Genomic DNA, 23,294 nt, shown 5'->3' with positions numbered 1-23,294 from the left:
GATTTTTCAGAGAACATAGCATTATAGCTAACTGGCTCACTTTATATTCTCAAAGTGCAGCACCTATTGACTTCAGTTGCAGCTGTGACTGCACAGCACTTCAGTAAATCAGGCCCCAGGGTCTCAAGTTAGGCACCCATAAAATAAGGAACACACAATTAGTGACCATCTGTGAAAAGTTTGGTTTAAGTGACTTGTTCAGTATCACACAGGAACTCTGTAGGAGAGGCAGGGATAAAATCCAGTTCTCCAGGGCAGCATTCAGCTGCCTGAACTTGAGCCCCTACTTTCTCTTCCAACTTCTGCCACAAATGAGGCAGGGGTCATTCAGATGAGAGCCTCCTTCAGTGCACAACCCCGATTCATCCCAACGCACATTTGTGCTGGGCACTGGAAGAGGCAATGGTCCCATAGAAAAAAATGATATGTGAACATGTAATGAAAAACTGTATCTTAATACATAAGGGGATCAAAATAAGGTTGCAAAGGCAATCTTACTTCTGGCATTTCCTATCTTTTGAGTGCTTAGTGTTGCAACTTAAATAATGTTCTTTTAACGCAGGTTTTATATGTGTAATGTCCTTTTAAAAAAACAGTTTCTGAAACCAACCCCAGAAATTCCATCATGTGACATCATACTGACACCCACATCGTCCATCAGCAGATCTAGAACTTTTAGATCCACCACCCAGACCTCTGACAGGGGAGCTTAGTGAGTAACTGGCAGCAGCAGTAGTAAGTAGTTAGCCTCTATGTGGACGAGCTCTAGAAAGGGATGCTGCACACATTTTACCAGTGGGTTTCACTGATGTTTGCTAACAGCAGAGGAATGGTGAGTATCAAGAAACTTGGATTCTATTCCAGGCTCTACAGAGGAGTGTGTTCTAGTAGGCACAGCCTCTCCTGCTTACACAAGCTTCCCAAGCTTGACTGCTTCTGCCATATATTTACAATCTGTCATTAATCCAGTCCTATCTCTTCCCCACCCCAGCTCCTTGTCCCAGTCTCCTTGCCCAGCCAGTCCCAATTCTCCAGCAACCCAGCAACTTGACAGATCTCTCTCCCCTCGCCACTCATCTTGATCCCCCTCATACTGTTTCCTAGTCTCAGTCTCCTTGTCCAGCCAGTCTGCCTCCCCTCAGCTTCTTGTCTGATCTCTGTTCCCCTCACCCACTCAACATACTCCCAGTTGTCCTTCATTTCCCTCACCGGTTCGAGTCCCAGTCTTTTTGCCCAATCATTTCCAGCCTTCCCTTCTTCTCTTCAGCTCCCAGTCCCAGCCCTCCCCACCGTTGGCTCCCAGTTGCAGCCCAGCCTCCTTGCCCAATCAGTCCCAGCCTTCCCTTATCCCCCAACTCCCAGTCCCAGTTTCCTTTCCCACCCAGTTACAGTCTCTACCCTCCAGCCTTGGGAGTTCAGTGAGGATGGAATCTGTGGCGATTTTAGTGTTAAAATCAAAGAAGTCTCTTCCAAGCATGTGGAAAATCATCACTTTTTAAAGCCTTATAACTTTGCCAAATATTGTCAGATTTTTCATAAGGGTGGCAAAAGGCACATTCCTGACACAATGGAGACCCCGTCTCTTGCCAAATCTTAAATTGTTGCCCCAATTCATGGTGTCACAATAGCTTTCCAAAGGAAAGATCAACCATGGGGAAAAACAACATATATTTCTCTAGTCTCATTCTCGGAAATGACTTAAACCATTTTAGTTACAGTTAAAAAAAAATCTTAAGTAGACAGCTGGATTAGAAAATTTAAGCCTGAATGTTTAAAGTTTGGCAAAGTGATAAGCAACTGAAAACCGGATGTTATACTGGGAAGTATTTGACAAATTTAATAATAGATGATACTACCAGTCCTGCCTGTTATATGTACATGTCACTGATTTATTATGTTTGTGTTTTTCTTTCTCTTTCAGAATATTTCAGTTAGTTCAGTTACTGGATCAGTTGGGCTTGTGTGTCTAGGGACTGTTTGTTCCCTGGATCATCATTGATCAGCCTCAATCAGTCTTGTGATCACCCTCCCCCTGTGTGATTAACGAGGGGGTAGGGCTGACCTAAGAAAGAAGTCCTTAAAAGCCAGAGGCTAAGTGACCAAGGGTAGCAAGCAAACAGGGGAGTCTGAGAGGGAGTTTGTGGGAGGGAGTCGTGATATAATCACTATGGTTAGGCAGGGCCACATTTCTAGTGCCAACACTGCTCCTCTCTCCTCCAACTGCGCCTGTATCCGGACAGACAACCTAACCATGGATGCCTCTACCCAGATCCTGGTGTGGATTTGTAAGGTATGTGACCTGTATTTCCCACTCACAGAAAGACAGGCTGGGGGGACCATCCAATGTGAGAGGTGCCTGCTGGTGGAATCTCTCAGGAAGCAGGTGGCAGAGCTACAGGAGGAGGTGACTAGGCTGAGGAGCATCCGTGTCCACGAGGAATTCCTTGAGAGTATTCATATGGAGACATCCAAGGCTGAGGAAGCTATGCAGCTACAGAGGACTGCTGTCACACCAGTGGGGGAGGAAAATATGGTTCTGTCATAGGGAGGACACTGGCTGCTGGTTACTTCTGGCAGGAGTCAGTGCTCCACCCCTATTCCCAACTCACCCACCATGGTGATGGGAAAATGATATGCTGCCCTGGTATTGAGTGATAAGGAATCACCCCCAACGGTGGAGGAGGAGAAGCCATGTACTCCCAAGGCTTGGAGGATCACAGCCACCACTCCCAGGAAGAAACGTAGGATAATGGTGGTTGGTGACTCTCTTCTGAGGGGTACGGAGGCACCCACTTGTCGCTCTGACATGGCATCCCGGGAGGTATGCTGCTTGCCAGGGGCCCACATCTGAGATGTTATGGAGGGATTGTTGAGGATCATCCAGCCCTCTGAGCTCTATCCCATACTCCTAATCCATGTGGGCACTAATGATACTGTGAGGTATGACCCTCAGCCGATCAGAAGTGACTACAGGGCTCTGGGAGTATGGGTGAAGGAGTTGGGAGCACAGGTGGTAGTCTCTTTGATCCTTCCAGTCAAGGGTAGGGGCCCAGGCAGAAACAGATGCATCATGGCGGTGAATGCCTGGCTGCAAAGATGGTGTCGCAGGAGGGCTTCAGCTTTCTTGACCACAGGATGCTGTTCCAGGAAGGACTGCTAAGCAGAGATGGGGTCCACCAATCGAGAAGGGGAAGAGCATATTTGGATACAGACTGGCTAACCTAATGAGGAGGGCTTTAAACTAGGTTTGAAGGTGGAAGGTGACCGAAGCACACTATGACAAAGCTCTGTCCTTGCCTCCGTGGGTCCTGTGTTTCCTGGAGGATTTCGCTAGCCTCAGAGGCTCACTGTGACCCTCCACGTAACCCTTCTTTCTCTAGAGACAAGGGTCACAGTCTACGGAGCCATTTTCATCATAAGCCAGCAAGGGAGGTGAGGAGAAGTTATCCTTCCTTGCACAGTCTCTGTGGTCTCCCAGTCCCAGTGATTAATCAGGGGGCAAAGGTGGCGGGGGGGGGAGCCCTACTCCAGGCTCCAGCCCAGGGACCCTAATAGTGTCAGCTATGGTAGCTGACCTTTTAGAAACATGACATGTACAATTCCCTGGGCTACTTCCCCCACAGCAGCCCTCACTTCCTCAAGCTCCACTTCACCCTTACCTCAGGGCCTCCTTCCTTGTGCCTGATATGGTGTGTACTACTCAGCCTCTCCAACAGCGCAACTTCCTTCCACAGCTCCTGACATGCACACTCACCTGACTAACTGGGAGGCTTTTAACTAGTTTCAGCCAGCCCCTGATTGGCTTCAGGTGTCCCAATCAACCTAGCCTTCTCCCTGCCTTCTAGAAAGTTCTTAATTGGCTCCAGGTGTCTTAAATGACCTGGAGCAGCTACCATTTCACTTATCCTGGTACCAGGGATTTATTTAGCCTGGAGCTAATATATCTATCTCCCACTACTTTTCTATAGCCATCTGGCCTTGCCCCGTCACAGCACAGATAAGTCAAAAATAAGGAAACCTGGGAGAAGGGTCAGAATTTGGGAGGCGAATATGGGCTGTATAGCAGGGACAAAGGCGAGACAAGACAGAACTGGGGGTGGGAGGAATCAAATCAATATCTTAAATATCTGTATACTAATGCGAGAGGTATGGGGAATAAGCAGAAAGAACTCAAAATGCTAGTAAATAAATAAAACTGACATCATTGGCATCACAGAGACTTGGTGGGATAATACACATGACTGGAATATTAGTATAGCAGGATACAGCTTGCTCAGGAAGGACAGGCAGGGGAAAAAGGGACGAGGTGTTGCCTTATATATTAAAAATGTATACACTTGGACTGAGGTGGAGATGGAAATAGGAGACAGACTTGTTGAAAGTCTCTGGGTAAGGATAAAAGGTGATAAGGAACAGTCAGCATGGATTTGTCAAGAACAAATCATGTGAAACCAACCTGATAGCTTTCTCTGAGAGGGTAACGAGCCTTGTGGACGGGGGGGAAGCGGTAGACGTGGTATATCTTGACTTTATTAAAGCTTTTGATACTGTCTCGCATGACCTTCTCATAAACAAACTAGGGAAATGCAACCTAGATGGAACTAATATAAGGTGGGTGCAAAACTGGTTGGAAAACCATTACCAGAGAGTAGTTATCAGTGGTTCACAGTCATGCTGGAAGGGCATAACAAGTGGGGCACCGCAGGGATCAGTTCTGGGCTGGTTCTGTTCAATATCTTCATAAATAATTTAGATAATGGCATAGAGAGTACACTTATCACTTTTGTGGATGATACCAAGCTGGGAGGGGATGCAAGTGCTTTGGAGGATAGGATTAAAATTGAAAATGATCTGGACAAACTGGAGAAATGGTTTGAAGTAAATAGGATGAAATTCAATAAGGACAAATACAAAGTACTCAATTTAGGAAGGAACAATCAGTTGCACACATACAAAATGGGAAATGACTACCTAGGAAGGAGTATTGCAGAAAGAGATCTGGGGGGCAAAGTGGACCACAAGCTAAATAAGAGTCAAATTGTAACACTGTTGCAAAAAAAAGCAAACATAATTCTGGGATGTATTAGCAGGAGTGTTGGAAGCAAGACACGAGAAGTAATTATTCCGCTGAACTCCACGCTGATTAGGCCTCAACTGGAGCATTGTGTCCAGGTCTGGGTGCCACATTTCAGGAAAGATGTGGACAAATTGGAGAAAGTCCAGAGAAGAGCAACAAAAACGATTAAAGGTCTAGAAAACATGATCTACAAGGGAAGATTGAAAAAACTGGGTTTCTTTAGTCTAGAAAAGAGAAGACTGAGAGGGGACATGGTATCAGTTTTCAAATACATAAAAGGTTGTTACAAGGAGTATGGAGAAGAATTGTTCTTCTTAGCCTCTGAGGATAGGACAAGAAGCAATGGGCTTAAATTGCAGCAAGGGTGGTTTAGGTTGGACAATAGGAAAAACTTCCTAATTGTCAGGATAATTAAGCACTGGAATAAATTGCATAGGGAGGTTGTGGAGTCTCCATCATTGGAGATTTTTAAGTGCAGGTTAGACAATGGTCTACATAATACTTAGTCCTGCCATGAGTGCAGGGGACTAGACTAGATGACCTCTCGAGGTCCCTTCTGATTATTCTGATTCTATGTTATGTACACCTGTGCTCTACTTACATAATGTGCACAGTGAAAATCTAATCCTAAAAGTTGGCAAAGGCTAATGGTGTGTATGAAATTGCATTTGCAGCATCCTTAAGCCATTATTCTACACTGTTATAGATCACGTAACAGAGAGCATTTGGATATTTTAGTAATTCCTGAATCTGATCCTCCATTCCTGGTTAGGGGTTGTTATTAGAAATGAAGTCTGATTCCACCATCAGTGGCAAATATCTCCTCCTGACAGGACTTTTCCAACACAGTATTTGAACATATATCCCATTGCGGTCCCATTGCCGTCAATGGGACTAGTCATTGAATAAATTGATCCTAAACAGGATTGACCTGAGTGATGTTCTATGGCATGTGTTATGCAGAAGCCAGACTAGGTGGTCAGTGTAGTCTTTTCTGGCTTCCAATCTGGAGTCCTCTTTTCTCTCACTAAATTATAAAAAAATGACTAATATGGCCACGATTTGCAGTAAGAGTCTATTGGTGCACATCAAGTGGCTGAAAGCACAAGGAAAAAAAGCCTTGTGCCTTACAACATACATAAGGCACACACAGACTGCTAAGCCTATTGCTATAGTAATGCTATTATGCATTTTGCTTTGAGTGTTTTTGAAAATCCATCAGCTCTGAAGTGTTGTTGGTGAATGTGGGCCTCAGTGCTGCAATAATTCATATATTTATGTGCAGCTTTGTTGCAGTTGTAAAAAGATTGACTTGTCTGGATACACTTGAATGAACAGCACTAAAGAATGATGCATCATTTTGAGGTTTCCAGACTCACTCCACTTCTTCTGATTAAAGATCTATAGAACAGCATAAGTGGCAAGCAGTACATCTGAGTGTATTGTACAAACTCCTTAAATTAACGATTGGCACTTCAGAAATAAAGAGATTTCTCTCAAGACAACACACCTCTACTCCTCTGGAAAAGCTATGTGTGCAACAAAACTATGGCACTGATCAATTGCAAATAATAAGACATTTTAATGCAGGCATTGTGTGATCTTGCCATAGATCTCTAATGAGAAATTCATACTACCCCATTGTATTACTTACATTTCAATTACATCAAATTTGAACAGCATCATCTCTCACCTTTCTTGACATCTAGCTGAAAACCAGCACTTGGAGAAGAGCAGCTGGCTAACCCTGTAACCAGACAACACTGAAATGATGCTGGCAGGAAGAAGGTGATTTAAAGCACTTGCTTCCTCCTAACTATTGAAATATGGAGGGCCCTCAGACTTTGACAGTTCATCAGTGGCCTTGTGGCAGCAATTTTTTTTAAATGCCCTTTTCCATATGTGGTTAGCCAGAAGATTGCACCTTATCCTATTGGATACAGACCTGGCCATAGTGATCCATGCATTTTTGACCTCTAGGCTTCATTTTTGTAACTTCTTATATCTGAGAATAAAACAAACAAAAGGAAGTATTTCTTCACACAATGCAGTCTCTCTGTGGAACTCATTGCCAGGGCAAGTTGTGAAGGCCACAAGTATAACGGGGTTCAAAAAAGAATTAGAAAAGTTAATGGATCCATCCAAGGCTATCATCCAAGAATGTCAAGGATGCAACCCCTGCTCCAGTTGTCCCTAGACTCCAGCTGCCAGAAGCTGGGATTGGACAACAGGAGGTGGATCACTCAATAATTGCGCTGTTCTTTTCATTCCCTCGGAAGCATCTGGCACTGGCCACTGTCAGAAACCGGATGTTGGGTTAGGTGGACCGTTGGTCTGTTCCAGTATGGCGATTCTTATAATATAGCTACATTTGTGTGAATTTCCTTAAGGCAGAGACAGGCGCATTCTGCTTCTGCCTGGAATCTCTCACAGTCCTTTTTAACTTTCTGTTAATAGTACACTCTTTTTCTTTCTTTTTTTTTCTTTTTTGAGAATGTATGGGCTCAATAGAGCTCCATAAAAGAAAATACACTGATACCGAATATATTTTATTTATTATCTGTGTATTGCTGGGGGATTTCTTCGCTTTTGTCTAGCATAGATCACTTAGGGTTTTCTAATTTTGCATGTTTGTTCCTTATTCCCCAGGCATTTTTATCCCAACATTAGCTTTGTTTTAAAAGATGGTCTTTCATCCCCTTCCTTGCCCCTGACAGTGCCCAGGAAAAGAGAGTCAATGGACAAGTCAGAAGTTACTCATTTTTCTATAAACATGTGATGAGGAGGGTTTTCTCCCTTCAGAATAATGAGAATTTAAACCTGTATATTAGGAGTTTCATTTAGAACCATACTGTTTTTCACAGAAAAATGAAGAAGCTGGAAAATTTTTTTGCAAAAAAATGCAAAAACATTTTTTGGGGGCAGTCCTGATGATAAAAATAGAATTGAATTGATAAGGATTCTGGTCAAATGAACTCACACAGGGCCACATTGTGATACCTTTACTCACAGTGAATAGCAGCTGATACCTCTTTACAGAGTACTGATTATGACTAAGGATATTACAATCTGGCCCTTAGAGTGTATCCTGTAGCATTAACTTGCACATGTTGCACATCCTATATTTTTATGGTTACATTCAACAAGGAAAACAATCGTATAAAGTTCTGCATATGGGTAACATGACCTAATTAATGTGAGAGAACTAAAATGATTTGAGTGATTTCTTAACCTTACCATTATATTTTAAAAAGAAATTGAAATGATACGCAGAATATATAACAAAACTTTTAGCAGCATATTGTAAAGCATGTGTTTTACATGTATATTGCTATTTGAGACACTTTTTCTGAATTATATTTGATAAAGATTAAAATCCCTGTCCCTTGATATCTAATCTTTCCTTTTCATTTTGAGCATTGCAAAAAGTAATGGCCCATTTCAAAGGATTCTTTTCACCCTGCATATGTGTTGTAGCCTTTTAACATATACATACAAAGAATTAAAAAATCACTCCACGTAAAGGTAATACCTTCTGATGTCTGTGCAGACATATCTGTTGGAGGAAGGTCCATTGGTTTCTTAGGAGGCTCCTCAGTCTAAGCAAGTTTCATCTGCTGAATTAAAAATTCAGTAGATATTTTACACATCAAAGCATTACATTTCCTTCTAATTATCTGTTAGATTCTTATCAGATTGCAATGCAGGCAGTCATATCGATCACTTAGTTTTTTTCCTGGTAATGTTTTTGTCTTCCTTTTTAAATTCACCTGTTGAATATGTGCTTTGTAGTGTGCTATATTTCAGTAACTAAAGGGTTGAGTATTTTACATGTAATCTGGAGTACATGTTAGCTGTGGTAGTCCTGTCTGCCAGAAGTGCCACTTAACAATGAAAGGTCATGTTAATGGCCCTTGCCTTGCAAACAGTTATAGCTTTAACCCTCATCCACATTTGTGGGATAATGGTGTACCCTGAAAGCACATGTGTTGTGTTAACTCATGTATTAGTGGCCCTCCAACTGTGTTTTAGAACACTGTCACCTAAGCACATGTACACAATTCAGCAATTTTTTTACAACACATTTTCGCATCAAAACCATTTTTTCTGTATCAGAAGGTATGTAGGTTACAAATGTACCCTTGCTGCGCTGTTACCCTGTATTTTTAGTAGTTCTATGTACACATTTGCTTTTGTGACAGTATCTTGTCCCGTAATAGTGGTAACTATCTCCTTCACTAAGCAAGCCTTGTTTTTGTTTTATTTTTTACACAAATGTAATTTGCATATTGTCAAGGTTCCTCCCCCACTCTGAACTCTAGGGTACAGATGTGGGGACCTGCATGAAAACCTCCTAAGCTTACTTTCACCAGCTTAGGTTAAAACTTCCCCAAGGTACAAATTAATTTTATCCTTTGTCCCTGGATCTCCACTGCCACCACCAAACTCTAACTGGGTTTACTGGGAAACATAGTTTGGACACATCTTTCCCCCCAAAATCCTCCCAACCCTTGCACCCCACTTCCTGGGAAAGGTTTGGTAAAAATCCTCACCAATTTGCATAGGTGACCACAGGCCCAAACCCTTGGATCTGAGAACAATGAAAAAGCATTCAGTTTTCTTACAAGAAGACTTTTAATAGAAGTAAGGAAATCACCTCTGTAAAATCAGGATGGTAGATACCTTACAGGGTAATTAGATTCAAAACATAGAGAATCCCTCTAGTCAAAACCTTAAGTTACAAAAAAGACACACAGACAGGAATAGTCATTCTATTCAGCACAGTTCTTTTCTCAGCCATTTAAAGAAATCATAATCTAACACATACCTAGCTAGATTATTTACTAAAGTTCTAAGACTCCATTCCTGGTCTATCCCTGGCAAAAGCAGCATACAGACAGACACAGACCCCTTATTTCTCTCCCTCCTCCCAGCTTTTGAAAGTATCTTGTCTCCTCATTGGTCATTTTGGTCAGGTGCCAGCGAGGTTACCTTTAGCTTCTTAACCCTTTACAGATGAGAGGATTTTTCCTCTGGCCAGGAGGGATTTTAAAGGGGTTTACCCTTCCCTTTATATTTATGACACATATGCTAACTGATAATACATGTACAGGGTAATGTTGTACCCCATGAGCAAAGATGTTGCCATAAATTGAGACTTCTGCTAATTCTTTGAGTTTGCTAGTTAAATAAAGCTTTTCCACCTAAAACATTAAAGAATTATTCTTAGTTTCTGAAAGCACTTGGGAGACAAAAGTTTTCCACAACACTGCTACTGTAACTTTTTTCTCACTAGATGAAGACTAAGCTCATGGCTAAGTAGTGAATATTCACACTGAAGTCAACAGGAGCACTCACAGTAGAAGGCACCATACTCAGTAGTAAATGTCTGCAGGATTAGGCCCAAAGCCTACCCATGTTTAATTGAAGAGACAAAGCTATGCAGAACAGCAGGATGGAGTGAGTTTCTGGAGGAGACTGTTGTATTAGACTACTTACATAAGAACATAAAAACATAAGAAAGGCCATTCTGGGTCAGACCAAAGGTCCATCTAGCCTAGTATCCTGTCTTTCAACAGTGGCCAATGCCAGGTGCCCCAGAGGGAATGAACAGAACAATGATCCAACCCCTGTTGCCCATTCCCAGCTTCTGGCAAACAGAGGCTAGGGACACCATCTATGTCCATCCTGGCTAATAGCCATTGATGGACCTATCAACCATGAATTTATGTAGTTCTTTTTTGAACCCTGTTATAGTCTTGGTCTTCACAACATCCTCTGGCAAAGAGTTCCACAGGTTGACTGTGCGTTGTGTGAAAAAATACTTCATTTTGTCTGTTTTAAACTTGCAACCTATTGATTTCATCTGATGGCCCCTAGCTCTTGTGTTATGAGAAGGAGTAAATAACGCTTCCTTATTTACTTTCTCCACACCAGTCATGATTTTATAGACCTCTATCATATCCCCCCTTAGTCGTCTCTTTTCCAAGCCGAAAAGTCCCAGTCTTAGTAATCTCTCCTCATATGGAAGCCACTGCATACCCCTAATCATTTTTGTTGCCCTTTTCTGAACCTTTTCCAATTCCAATATATCTTTTCTGAGTTGGGGCGACCAATCTGCATGCAGTATTCAAGATGTGGGCCTACCATGGATTTATATAGAGGCAATATGATATTTTCTGTCTTATTAGCTGTCCCTTTCTTAATGATTCCCAACATTCTGTTCGCTTTTTTTGACTGTCACTGCACATTGAGTGGATGTTTTCAGAGAACTATCCACAATGACTCCAAGATCTCTTTCTTGAGTGGCCCCCAGGCTGCATGCAGCCCATTAGGGCAATCAGCTGGTGGGCTGTGAGACAGTTTGTTTACATTGACCGCCCGCAGGCACGGCCGCCCGCAATTCCCAGTGGCTGCAGTTTGCCCACCACTGCTTTAAAGTGTCAAGAAACTTTATCTCTGCATCCTGTCCTGAGGTGACATGTACGCAGTCAATATGGGGATACTCGAAATCCCCCATTATTATTGAGGTTTTTTTATTTTAATAGCCGCTCTAATCTTCCTGAGCATTTCACAGTAACTATCACCATCCTGGTCAGGTGGTCAGTAATATATCCCTACTGCTATATTCTTATTATTCGAGCATGGAATTACTATCCATAGAGATTCTATGGTACAGTTGTTCATTTAAGATTTTTACTTCATTTGACTCTACACTTTCTTTCACATATAGTGCCACTCCCCCAGCAGCACAACCTGGTCTGTCCTTCTGATATATTTTGTAACCTGGTATTACTGTGTCCCCTTTATTATCCTCATTCCACCAAGTTTCTGTGATGCCTGTTATATCAATATCCTCATTTAATACAAGGCACTCTAGTTCAGCCATCTTATTATTTAGACTTCTAGCATTGGTATATAAGCACTTTAAAAACTTGTCAATTTTTAGTTGTCTCCCATTACATGAGGTAATTGAATGAGACTATTTTTCATTTGACTGTTTCTCATCAGATCCTACCTGTATTTTATCATCTTCCATACTCTCCTCCTTACTAGCACATAGAGAATCTCCATTAGTAGATCCGTCCCTAAGGGATGTCTCTGTCTGAACCACACATCCTCTGTCTCCTCCGCACCTGTCGGCTTTCCCCCAGCCCTTAGTTTAAAAACTGCTCTACGACCTTTTTAATTTTAAGTGCCAGCAATCTGCTTCTATTTTGGTTTAGGCGGAGCCCATCCTTCCTGTATAGGCTCCCCCTTTCCCAAAAGTTTCTGCACTTCCTAATAAATCTAAACCACTCCTCCCTACACCATCGTCTCATCCATGCATTGAGACCCTGCAGTTCTGCCTATCTAACTGTCCCTGCACGTGGAACTGGAAGCATTTAAGAGAATGCTGCTTCAATCTCCTGGACTTCAATCTCTTACCTAGCAGCCTAAATTTGGCCTCCAGGACCTCTCTCCTATCCTTCCCTGTGTCATTGGTACCTACATGTACCATGATCACTGGCTCCTCCCCAGCACTACACATAAGTCTATCTAGATGCCTCGAGAGATCCGCAACCTTTGCACCAGGCAGGTAAGTCACCATGTGGGTCTCCAAGTCATCGTAAACCCATTTATGTTTCTAAATGATCAAATCACCAATTACTAATACTTGTCTCTTCCTAATAACTGGAGTTCCCTCTCCCGGAGCAGTATCCTCAGTGTGAGAGGATACCACAACATCATCTGGAAGGAGGGTCCTAACTATGGGATCATTTCCCTCTGCTCCAGTTAGATGTTCTCATTCCCTGAGGCTTTCATCCTCCTCAAGAGCACACAGACTGTCAGACTGGGGGTGGACCGTTCTACTGTGTCCCAGAAAGTCTCATCTATGTACCTCTGTCTCTCTTAGCTCCTCCAGCTCAGCCATCCTGATCTCCAAAGCCCACACATGGTCTCTGAGAGCCAGGAGCTCCTTGCACCGAATGTACACATACGCCACCTGCCCATAGGGCAGGTAATCATACATGATGCATTGGGTGCAGTAAACTAGGTAGCCCCCACTCTGTTGCTGGACTTCTGCCTGCATTCTCTTTTTACTCCTGCAGCTGGTTCCTTTCTTGTTGTTTTGTTTTTCATCAGGGGGCTTTTTTTGTCTTAAGTTTAAAGAAGTTTAAGGAAGGTTAAGTATGTAGCCCCCCTTCACACTTCCCGTGTAAACTCCCTCGCAAAACTCCCCTGTTAGCCACTCCTGTTTGTTTGCTGCTCTTGTTTGTTTGTCGCTCCTGTTCAATAGCTCCCCTGGTTGCTTAGGAGCAGGCTTTTTAAAGCCCTGGTCTTGCTGAGTAGCCCTGCCCCCTGTTTAAGCATTGGCGGGAGCTAAAGGGCTTAGGGATCAAGACCTCATTAAGAAGCCCTCAGCTCTCAGCCTTGCCTAGCAGGATGCTAGGCTCAGCGCTTTGTGTTTAATAAAAGGGAAACATTTTGTTAAGGAATTTCAAGCTGATGCTGGCGATTTTTTAGTATTTAACAAACTTTTTCCAACTGGTCCAGATGTAAACAGGTCTGTGTACATCCTGTAGGGCTGTAAATATTTGAATACTCATATTATTTTCCTAGAATTTTATGTAATTGCACTTAAAGGAGTATAGGTGTTTGATGAGCAAGTGTCTTATATTGAGATGATCTTTTTATACAGAGATGCAAGGACATTCTTTAATTGTTTTCTCTCCACTAAGAAAAAAACAAACAAATGCAGATTAATTCTTATTTCGTAAGTGGAAGACAAAAGATGTGGTTTGGAATGTTGACACCAAGTGTATGGTACAGTTATGACTCGGGCTATGGGAAGCATTCACATGAAAACTTCTTGTCTTGTCAAGGAACCCAAAATTCCCTAAGGTTTGCTCAGGCTTGACAATCTTTTGATAGGAACATAATGTATTTCCCACTGAAGGACATGGAAGTGTTTTCTTTGATTTAGTGAAACCATTAGGGCACAGACTGTTCATGTCTACCCTCCAATTAAAAACCCACTGCTGGCCTGTGTCAGCAGACTAGGGCTCACAGGACTGGGTCAAGGAGCAGTTTAACTGCAGTGCAGAGTTTAGAGACTCAGGCTCCAGCCCAAGCCTGAATGTCTACACCACAATTAAATAGCTCCTTAGCCCGAGCCCCCTGAGCCCAAGTCAGCTGGTACAGGTGTGATGCAGTCCCTGGGGTGCAACCTGGACTGTGGGACCATTGAGCCCTTCAAACCCATCAACCTGGGCTGCCTCTGACACTGTGTTGCTGATGTCAAACTATAAACCTCTTACAGGCACTGCACTTACACACCCATCCGCAGGCCAGGATACACCCAACTGTGTTACATGAATGATTTCCCAGTCACTCATGAACCATCAGTAGAGAAGCTCCAGCCATTTTCCTCCAGCTCCAGCCCTACACCCCAGGACTGTAGTGTCTTACATTGCTCAAAGCTCCCCTGGGCAGTGGAAGTTATTTAATTCATCGCTCCCTCAGCGTGGAATGGACACACACTAGCCTTGGTAAACTGAGCTGAGAGTTCCCAAACACTTCAACCAAAACACACGGTTTTAGATAAAATATAATAGGCGGCGAACCAGCTGAGCAGCGGGGGACAGCAGAGCAGCACACAGCAGGAGTTTGCCTGGGATTGGTGAGTATCCGAGTGCTTGTTTGCTGAGTAAGTATCCGAGTGTGTGTGTGTTTGCTGGGAGGGCAGTGTGAGAGCCTGAGCGAGTGCCTGATTGGCTGGTAGCCTCCAGGGGGCGGGCCTTGGGGCTGTCTGCTTGTTTGTTTCAGGGAAGCCTGGCTGTTTAAAAATAGCCAGAGCTTCGCGAACCAGCTGAGCGGCAGGGGACAGCAGAGCAGCACACAGCAGGAGTTTGTCTGGGAGTTCGCCTGGAGTGAGCCCAGTGAGGCTTACATCTTGCCAACTTCTCTGAGGAAGCTCATAGTAGGAAGGTGATATGGAATGGGGGGTTCAGCTATTGTGACCTGCACTGGATGTGCCATGTTTGTCTTTCTTCCACAGGACAGAAGCGACTTTGTCTCTACAAAGTGCAAGCTGGTCTCCATATTGGAAGAGAAGATTGAAGGTCTGGAGCAACAGATAACGACCCTGCGTTGCATACGAGAAACTGAGGATTTCCTGGACAAAAGTCAGGATATGCTTCTACGGGCACAAAGCTCTAAAAATTTAGAGCAGGTTGCACAGTGGAGCCAAGAGGCCAGTGAAGAGGCTTGGCAACATGTGACCTCCAGAAGAAGAAGGAGGGATGTCCGGGTTTCAGCAACGCAGACACAGGTAACTAACCGCTTTCATGTTCTTTCCACAGGTACTAATGCGGAGAGTGGACCAGATGATACGTCTGAGGGAAGGGAGCAGAAGGAGACTCCGCTGGTTGGAAGGCATGAGATGCACTGTCCTGAGATGGGGGGTTCCACGACCACCACTCCCAAGAGAAGGAGGCGGGTGGTGGTGGTCGGGGACTCTCTCCTCCGGGGGACTGAGTCATCTATCTGCTGCCCTGACCGGGAAAACCGAGAAGTCTGCTGCTTGCCAGGGGCTAAGATTCGTGATGTGATGGAGAGACTGCCGAGACTCATCAAGCCCTCGGATCGCTACCCCTTCCTGCTTCTCCACGTGGGCACCAATGATACTGCCAAGAATGACCTTGAGCGGATCACTGCGGACTACGTGGCTCTGGGAAGAAGGATAAAGGAGTCTGAGGCGCAAGTGGTGTTCTCGTCCATCCTCCCCGTGGAAGGAAAAGGACGGGGCAGGGACCGTCGGATCGTGGAAGTCAACGAATGGCTACGCAGGTGGTGTCGGAGAGAAGGCTTTGGATTCTTTGACCATGGGATGGTGTTCCATGAAGGAGGAGTACTGGGCAGAGATGGGCTCAATCTTACGAAGAGAGGGAAGAGCATCTTTGGGAGCAGGCTGGCTAACCTAGTGAGGAGGGCTTTAAACTAGGTTCACTGGGGGAAGGAGACCAAAGCCCTGAGGTAAGTGGCAAAGCGGGATACCGGGAGGAAACACAGGCAGGAACGTCTGTGAGGGGCGGGCTCCTGCCTCATACTGAGAAGGAGGGGCGATCAGCAGGTTATCTCAAGTGCTTGTATACAAATGCACAAAGCCTTGGAAACAAGCAGGGAGAACTGGAGGTCCTGGTGATGTCAAGGAATTATGATGTCATTGGAATAACAGAGACTTGGTGGGATAACTCACATGACTGGAGTACTGTCATGGATGGTTATAAACTGTTCAGGAAGGACAGGCAGGGCAGAAAAGGTGGTGGAGTAGTACTATATGTAAGGGAGCAGTATGACTGCTCAGAGCTCCGGTACGAAACTGCAGAAAAACCTGAGTGTCTATGGATTAAGTTTAGAAGTGTGAGCAACAAGAGTGATGTAGTGGTGGGAGTCTGCTATAGACCACTGGACCAGGGGGATGAGGTGGATGAGGCTTTCTTCCGGCAACTCACAGAAGCTACTAGATCGCACGCCCTGGTTCTCATGGGTGACTTTAATTTTCCTGATATTTGCTGGGAGAGCAATACAGCGGTGCATAGTCAATCCAGGAAGTTTTTGGAAAGCATAGGGGACAATTTCCTGGTGCAAGTGCTAGACGAGCCAACTAGGGGGGGAGCTTTTCTTGACCTGCTGCTCACAAACAGGGAAGAATTAGTCGGGGAAGCAAAAGTGGACGGGAATCTGGGAGGCAGTGACCATGAGTTGGTTGAGTTCAGGATCCTGACGCAGGGAAGAAAGGTAAGCAGCAGGATACGGACCCTGGACTTCAGGAAAGCAGACTTCGACTCCCTCAGGGAGCAGATGGGGTAGGATCCCCTGGGGGACTAACATGAAGGGGAAAGGAGTCCAGGAGAGCTGGCTGTATTTCAAGGAATCCCTGTTGAGGTTACAGGGACAAACCATCCCGATGAGTCGAAAGAATAGTAAATATGGCAGGCGACCAGCTTGGCTTAACGGTGAAATCCTAGCGGATCGTAAACATAAAAAAGAAGCTTACAAGAAGTGGAAAGTTGGACATATGACCAGGGAAGAGTATAAAAATATTGCTCGGGCATGTAGGAATGAAATCAGGAGGTCCAAATCGCACCTGGAGCTGCAGCTAGCAAGAGATGTCAAGAGTAACAAGAAGGGTTTCTTCAGGTATGTTGGCAACAAGAAGAAAGCCAAGGAAAGTGTGGGCCCCTTACTGAATGAGGGAGGCAACCTAGTGACAGAGGATGTGGAAAAAGCTAATGTGCTCAATGCTTTTTTTGCCTCTGTCTTCACTAACAAGGACAGCTCCCAGACTGCTGCGCTGGGCATCGCAACATGGGGAGTAGATGGCCAGCCCTCTGTGGAGAAAGAGGTGGTTAGGGACTATTTAGAAAAGCTGGACATGCACAAGTCTATGGAGCCGGACGAGTTGCATCCGAGAGTGCTAAAGGAATTGGCGGATGTGCTTGCAGAGCCATTGGCCATTATCTTTGAAAACTCGTGGTGAACGGGGGAAGTCCCGGATGACTGGAAAAAGGCTAATGTAGTGCCAATCTTTAAAAAAGGGAAGAAGGAGGATCCTGGGAACTACAGGCCAGTCAGCCTCACCTCAGTCCCCGGAAAAATCATGGAGCAGGTCCTCAAGGAATCAATTCTGAAGCACTTAGAGGAAAGGAAAGTGATCAGGAACAGTCAGCATGGATTCACCAAGGTTAGGTCATGCCTGACTAATCTAATAGCCTTCTATGATGAGATTACTGATTCTGTGGATGAATGGAAAGCAGTGGATGTATTGTTTCTTGACTTTAGCAAAGCTTTTGACCCGGTCTCCCACAGTATTCTTGTCAGCAAGTTAAAGAAGTATGGGCTGGATGAATGCACTATAAGGTGGGTAGAAAGTTGGCTAGATTGTGGAGCTCAACGGGTAGTGATCAATGGCTCCATGTCTAGTTGGCAGCCGGTGTCAAGTGGAGTGCCCCAGGGGTCGGTCCTGGGGCCGGTTTTGCTCAATATCTTCATAAATGATCTGGAGGATGGTGTGGATTGCACTCTCAGCAAATTTGCAGATGATACTAAACTGGGAGGAGTGGTAGATACGCTGGAGGGCAGGGATAGGATACAGAGGGACCTAGACAAATTGGAGGATTGGGCCAAAAGAAATCTGGTGAGGTTCAACAAGGATAAGTGCAGGGTCCTGCACTTAGGACGGAAGAACCCAATGCACAGCTACAGACTAGGGACCGAATGGCTAGGCAGCAGTTCTGCGGAAAAGGACCTAGGGGTTACAGTGGACGAGAAGCTGGATATGAGTCAGCAGTGTGCCCTTGTTGCTAAGAAGGCCAATAGCATTTTGGGATGTATAAGTAGGGGCATAGAGAGCAGATCGAGGGACGTGATCGTTCCCCTCTATTCGACATTGGTGAGGCCTCATCTGGAGTACTGTGTCCAGTTTTGGGCCCCACACTACAAGAAGGACATGGATAAATTGGAGAGAGTCCAGCGAAGGGCAACAAAAATGATTAGGGGTCTGGAACACATGACTTATGAGGAGAGGCTGAGGGAACTGGGATTGTTTAGTCTGCGGAAGAGAAGAATGAGGGGGGATTTGATAACTGCTTTCAACTACCTGAGAGGTGGTTCCAGAGAGGATGGTTCTAGACTATTCTCAGTGGTAGAAGAGGACAGGACAAGGAGTAATGGTCTCAAGTTGCAGTGGGGAAGTTTAGGTTGGATATTAGGAAAAACTTTTTCACTAAGAGGGTGGTGAAACACTGGAATGCGTTACCCAGGGAGGTGGTAGAATCTCCTTCCTTGGAAGTTTTTAAGGTCAGGCTTGACAAAGCCTTGGCTGGGATGATTTGATGGGAATTGGTCCTGCTTTGAGCAGGGGGTTGGACTAGATGACCTCCTGAGGTCCCTTCCAACCCTGATATTCTATGATTCTATGATTCTATAAAACATGTTTATTAGCTACAGAAAGGTAGATGTTAAGTGCTTATAAGTGATAGGCATAAAGGTCAGAGTTAGTTACCTTATGAAAATGAAAAGTAAACACACAGTCTAAGTTCTACAAACTAAGGAGGATTTGAATCAAGCAGTGTTTCACCCTGACTGGTACAAGCAAGTTACAGTTCCCCAATGCACAGACTGGACTCTCTTTTCCAGCCTGGGACCATCCTTCCCCAGTTCAAAGTCTTTTTTTTCCAGATGTGCTTCCAGGTGTTGAGATGGAGGAGAGAGGCCAAGTGATGATATCACTGGCTCTCTTTTATACTTTCTTCCAGCTTGCTGGAAAGATGTTTGCTGTGACATAGGGAACAGGCAGTCCCTATTGGTCAAGCAGTCTCCATTGCATATGTGGTCTCTCTGAGAAGCCTCTGGGATGGCCAATGGGAGAGTGGATTCCCTTGAATGGGCCATCAGCAAGTCTGGCTGGTCCTTTGTTGCAATTGAAAGATTGGCTGTGGGTGTCTCTGAACCTCACAACATCTGTCAGTAACACATATAACAATGCTTCATAACTTCACATATAATGATAGCTCATACAATCCAACGGGATCTTAATGTTCAACAGACCAAGACTTTTAAAATGACACCTCACAAGGCATACTTTGTACAAAACATATTATAATTGTATGACAGCGGTGAATATCAGGTTCCGGGGTGCTACTCTGAGGTACAGAGTGTCACAATGGGCTAGTCAAAAATTTTCTGTTGGAACTGTTTGATCAAAAATTGTGATTTTTTGCCCACACTTTTTTTTCCCCCTCAAAAACTGCTTTCTACAAAACCCTCAAAACATTTTTGCTGAAAACTTGGTTTTCATATTTTTGGCAACAAGTTTTGTTGTTGCTGTTGGGGTTTTTTTGTTTTTGTTTGTTTGTTTTTTAGGGTATAATCCCAATTTTTCAATCAGTCGTATTATATAGTAATCATTATTACTTGCTTATCATGTGACCCGATGAAACAGAAGTTTTGTCTCATTTTGTAATGAGTTCAGCAGTGAGAAATTAATGAAGTTAATATGCTATTGAAATGATTGTTTCAATAATGTTAGCAAGGATCCAGCAAAACATACCTTTTACTTGATTTCAAAAAGAAGTTTTAGAGATTTCTATAATCCTTTATTGACATTTGCTTGGCTAAACCTTATTTCATGAAAAGGATTTTCAGGGACACAAATACTGCCAGATGTGAACTTCTGACATTATTCAAATTAGCTACTATTCAAGGAAAAAGGGGGACTCCAGATGGATTTTCTTTAGCATATCAGAAGTTATTTGCGTTTGCAGGTACAGATGCAGCACTGCCTTTTAAAACTTTTTTTTAGTTAGGGAGTTTTAACCAGTTTGCAAACCCTTGCAATGTAAACATCAGAGACAAAAGAATAATAATTATGACAGTGAGGTTTTGTTTAGAGAGACATTATATAGTTATAATCATCAAATCTCTCTACTTAGCAGAGTGTTGCTATTTCGCAGAGTGAGTATCTTAACACTAGCCCCTTACCGCTTTTTTAAGAACACCTTTTCATGGAATTGTTAAATAATTCAAAATGAGAACATCAGTGTAACTTGCAAGTTCATCTAGGGAAAGAAATAAGTCACATCTGCTTTCTAAAGTTAAACATGTTGTGACTGACTACTTGTCTGCAAAATATTGCAATTTTGTGCAAGAAAGTCCTGGGCTTTTTAGAAATCTTTTATCATTCACTCATTATTCTTGAAAATTACTGTTTTCATAAGAGATATGGCCTAAATTACAAAAGTTTCTGGGGACTTTGGGTGCTCACCTTTAGACATCTTAAAGCACGACTGATTTTCTAGGGGGGTGCTCAACAATGTTTAAATATCTGGACCCTTCAAAATATTTCAAGTTAGGCAACAAAGATCGCTATTCACTTTTGTAAGTCTATTATTTGTTGATTCCAGCTGAATTGTTCAAAGAGGGGGCCTAAAGGAATACAGCACTGAATTCTCATTGAAAGTCAACGAAAAGTAGAGACCAGATAGGCACCTAATAGGATTTTCAAAAGCAAAGCAAACCAGGAACCTAACTTCCATTGAAATCAATATATACCTGGTGATTTAGTATATGTATTCCAGCCCCAATAATGTATAGTGTTTAAATGTCTCTCAAACCATTGTAAAGCATACATTTTTTTAAATGGGGGTTAAATGTCAAAAGTTTTGCATGAAAAAACAACACTCGGAAGTGAGATGAGGCTGGACTGGCACGTGGTTCCATGCATTTGTTCATTGTGATTTCTATATAGAATAAAATGTAGAGGAAAATATAGTCGTGTGGTTAAAGCACTGGACTAGAACACAGGGGATCTATCTTTTCCTGGTTCTCCCAGAGACTTCTTGAGCAAGTCACCTAATCTTTGTGCCTCAGTTCGTATGGCCAGTGCCTACGACAATGGAGCCTTGATTGTTTCTGGGATCTGCAGTGCAAACAATAATAATAAAAACACCACCCATCTGTGGTTCAGCGTATTGCCGCTGATCTCTGAGAAGGTTTTAAAATATACAGTTATACAAGTAAACAATTCACTCCCCAGTGAATAATAATCCAGCAGCAGGAGGAAAAAAATCATTTAAGCAGTCCCTCCTCATCAGAGCTCCCATACTACCTACCTTCACAACTGTCCACTGGGGGAGAAAAGCAAGCCTGTACAATGTACCCTCAGCAACAGAGAATATATTGTTATTCGGTCGAGGAATGCTGAATTGGAGGAAACAGCTTTACAACCTTAATTGGCCAAGTGGTACTTCTAGGGGTAATGTGACAAGCTGTGAGCCCAGTTCCCACACACCCCTGTACCATAGCTAGCATATGAATATATGCACCACCTATGTAGTATGAACACAGAGAGAGTTGTGAGTCTGCGCAGGCAGTATTGACTCCGCTAGGGTGGTTTAATTTTTTTCTCTCCTGGTGGGTTATTGTTCATATAGATTGTCAGGGTTACAGGGGTAGCTGCCCCTCTGGCCCCTTTTTGGTTTCTCTGTGTGCATCCCCTTAGGTGTCAAGCATCAGGTATTTACCTGACTCTCCCACTGTTACACCAAGCCCTGAGCTACAGTACCCTGTGTATCAACCATTTTTATCCTGCAGGTCTGACTAAATTTGGTCACCTTCAATTCTTCTTTTCAGAGTCTGTGACTATTTGCACCCAGTGATCAGACAGTCTTCTTAAAACCAAAGGATTATTTATATTAACCAAAGGAACAAATCAGTAGAGAAAAAAGGATTTTAAAACAACCATCTGTGTGCTGTTGTATTTGGTTAGATCATCCCATAATGGTGGTGGTGATCTAGGCACCTCCAGCTTCTCCAGCCACCCCCAGTAGACTCCCATGCCTGAGTCACCTTTCCCCTTAGCTCTCCCCACTCTTTAAACTCTGCCCAAGTCCTTTGCTCTGCTGTGTGGGTATTGGTCATTCCTACTCAAAACCAGTTTCATAGGTTGGCTGGAGACACTGAGTCAGAATCATCTCAACAAATAGGTCTAGCATTGTCCCTCAATGACTCTTGGGATTTTGCTGATAGGTGGCTATCTTGAGCCAAACTTCTTCTTGCCTATTGCCTTCTTGTCTTCAGTCCCCTTTTGAGTTAAACCAATATTTTCATATAGTAAACATCCCAATAACAAGGCTAACATATCATATTTATAAATTACTACAATGCAGATCCAAATCAGTCACATAGATAGATATACACACATTGGCTAGGTGGGACACATATTCATATGGCGACTATGGGACAGATGAGTAGGGGCATGTGGCTCACAGCTTGCCAGCTAGGGATATCATCTCTCCATAATTCCCATGCCTTAGAGAGGGGAACTGAGGCACAGAGTGGTTAACTTTCTAAGAGTAACTGCAAGATACTGGCAGGCTTAGGAATAGAACCCAGGTCCCTAGTCCTCTGCTCTAGCCATTACATGCCCTTTCTTCTTTTCCTTTCTGAAAGAAGGTTTCACATATTAAAATATTTCAGTGGAAAGCTGCAGATGTACAAACAAGATGCATTTAGCAAGAAGATCTTTTCCCACCGATTTACACAAAGGTACTTAGGTCAACAAAAGCTGATAAAGATGAGGTTTATAATTGCAAACAGGTCACAAATCTCTGTTGGAAAAGAGGCCCTTGCTTTTTATGCTCTATAGCAGTGCTTCTCAAGCTATCTGATG

Source organism: Chelonia mydas, chromosome 2 (assembly GCF_015237465.2).
Source record: "Chelonia mydas isolate rCheMyd1 chromosome 2, rCheMyd1.pri.v2, whole genome shotgun sequence".
In the NCBI taxonomy this organism is placed as follows: Eukaryota; Metazoa; Chordata; order Testudines; family Cheloniidae; genus Chelonia; species Chelonia mydas.
Note: the sequence above shows the minus strand (reverse complement) of the source record.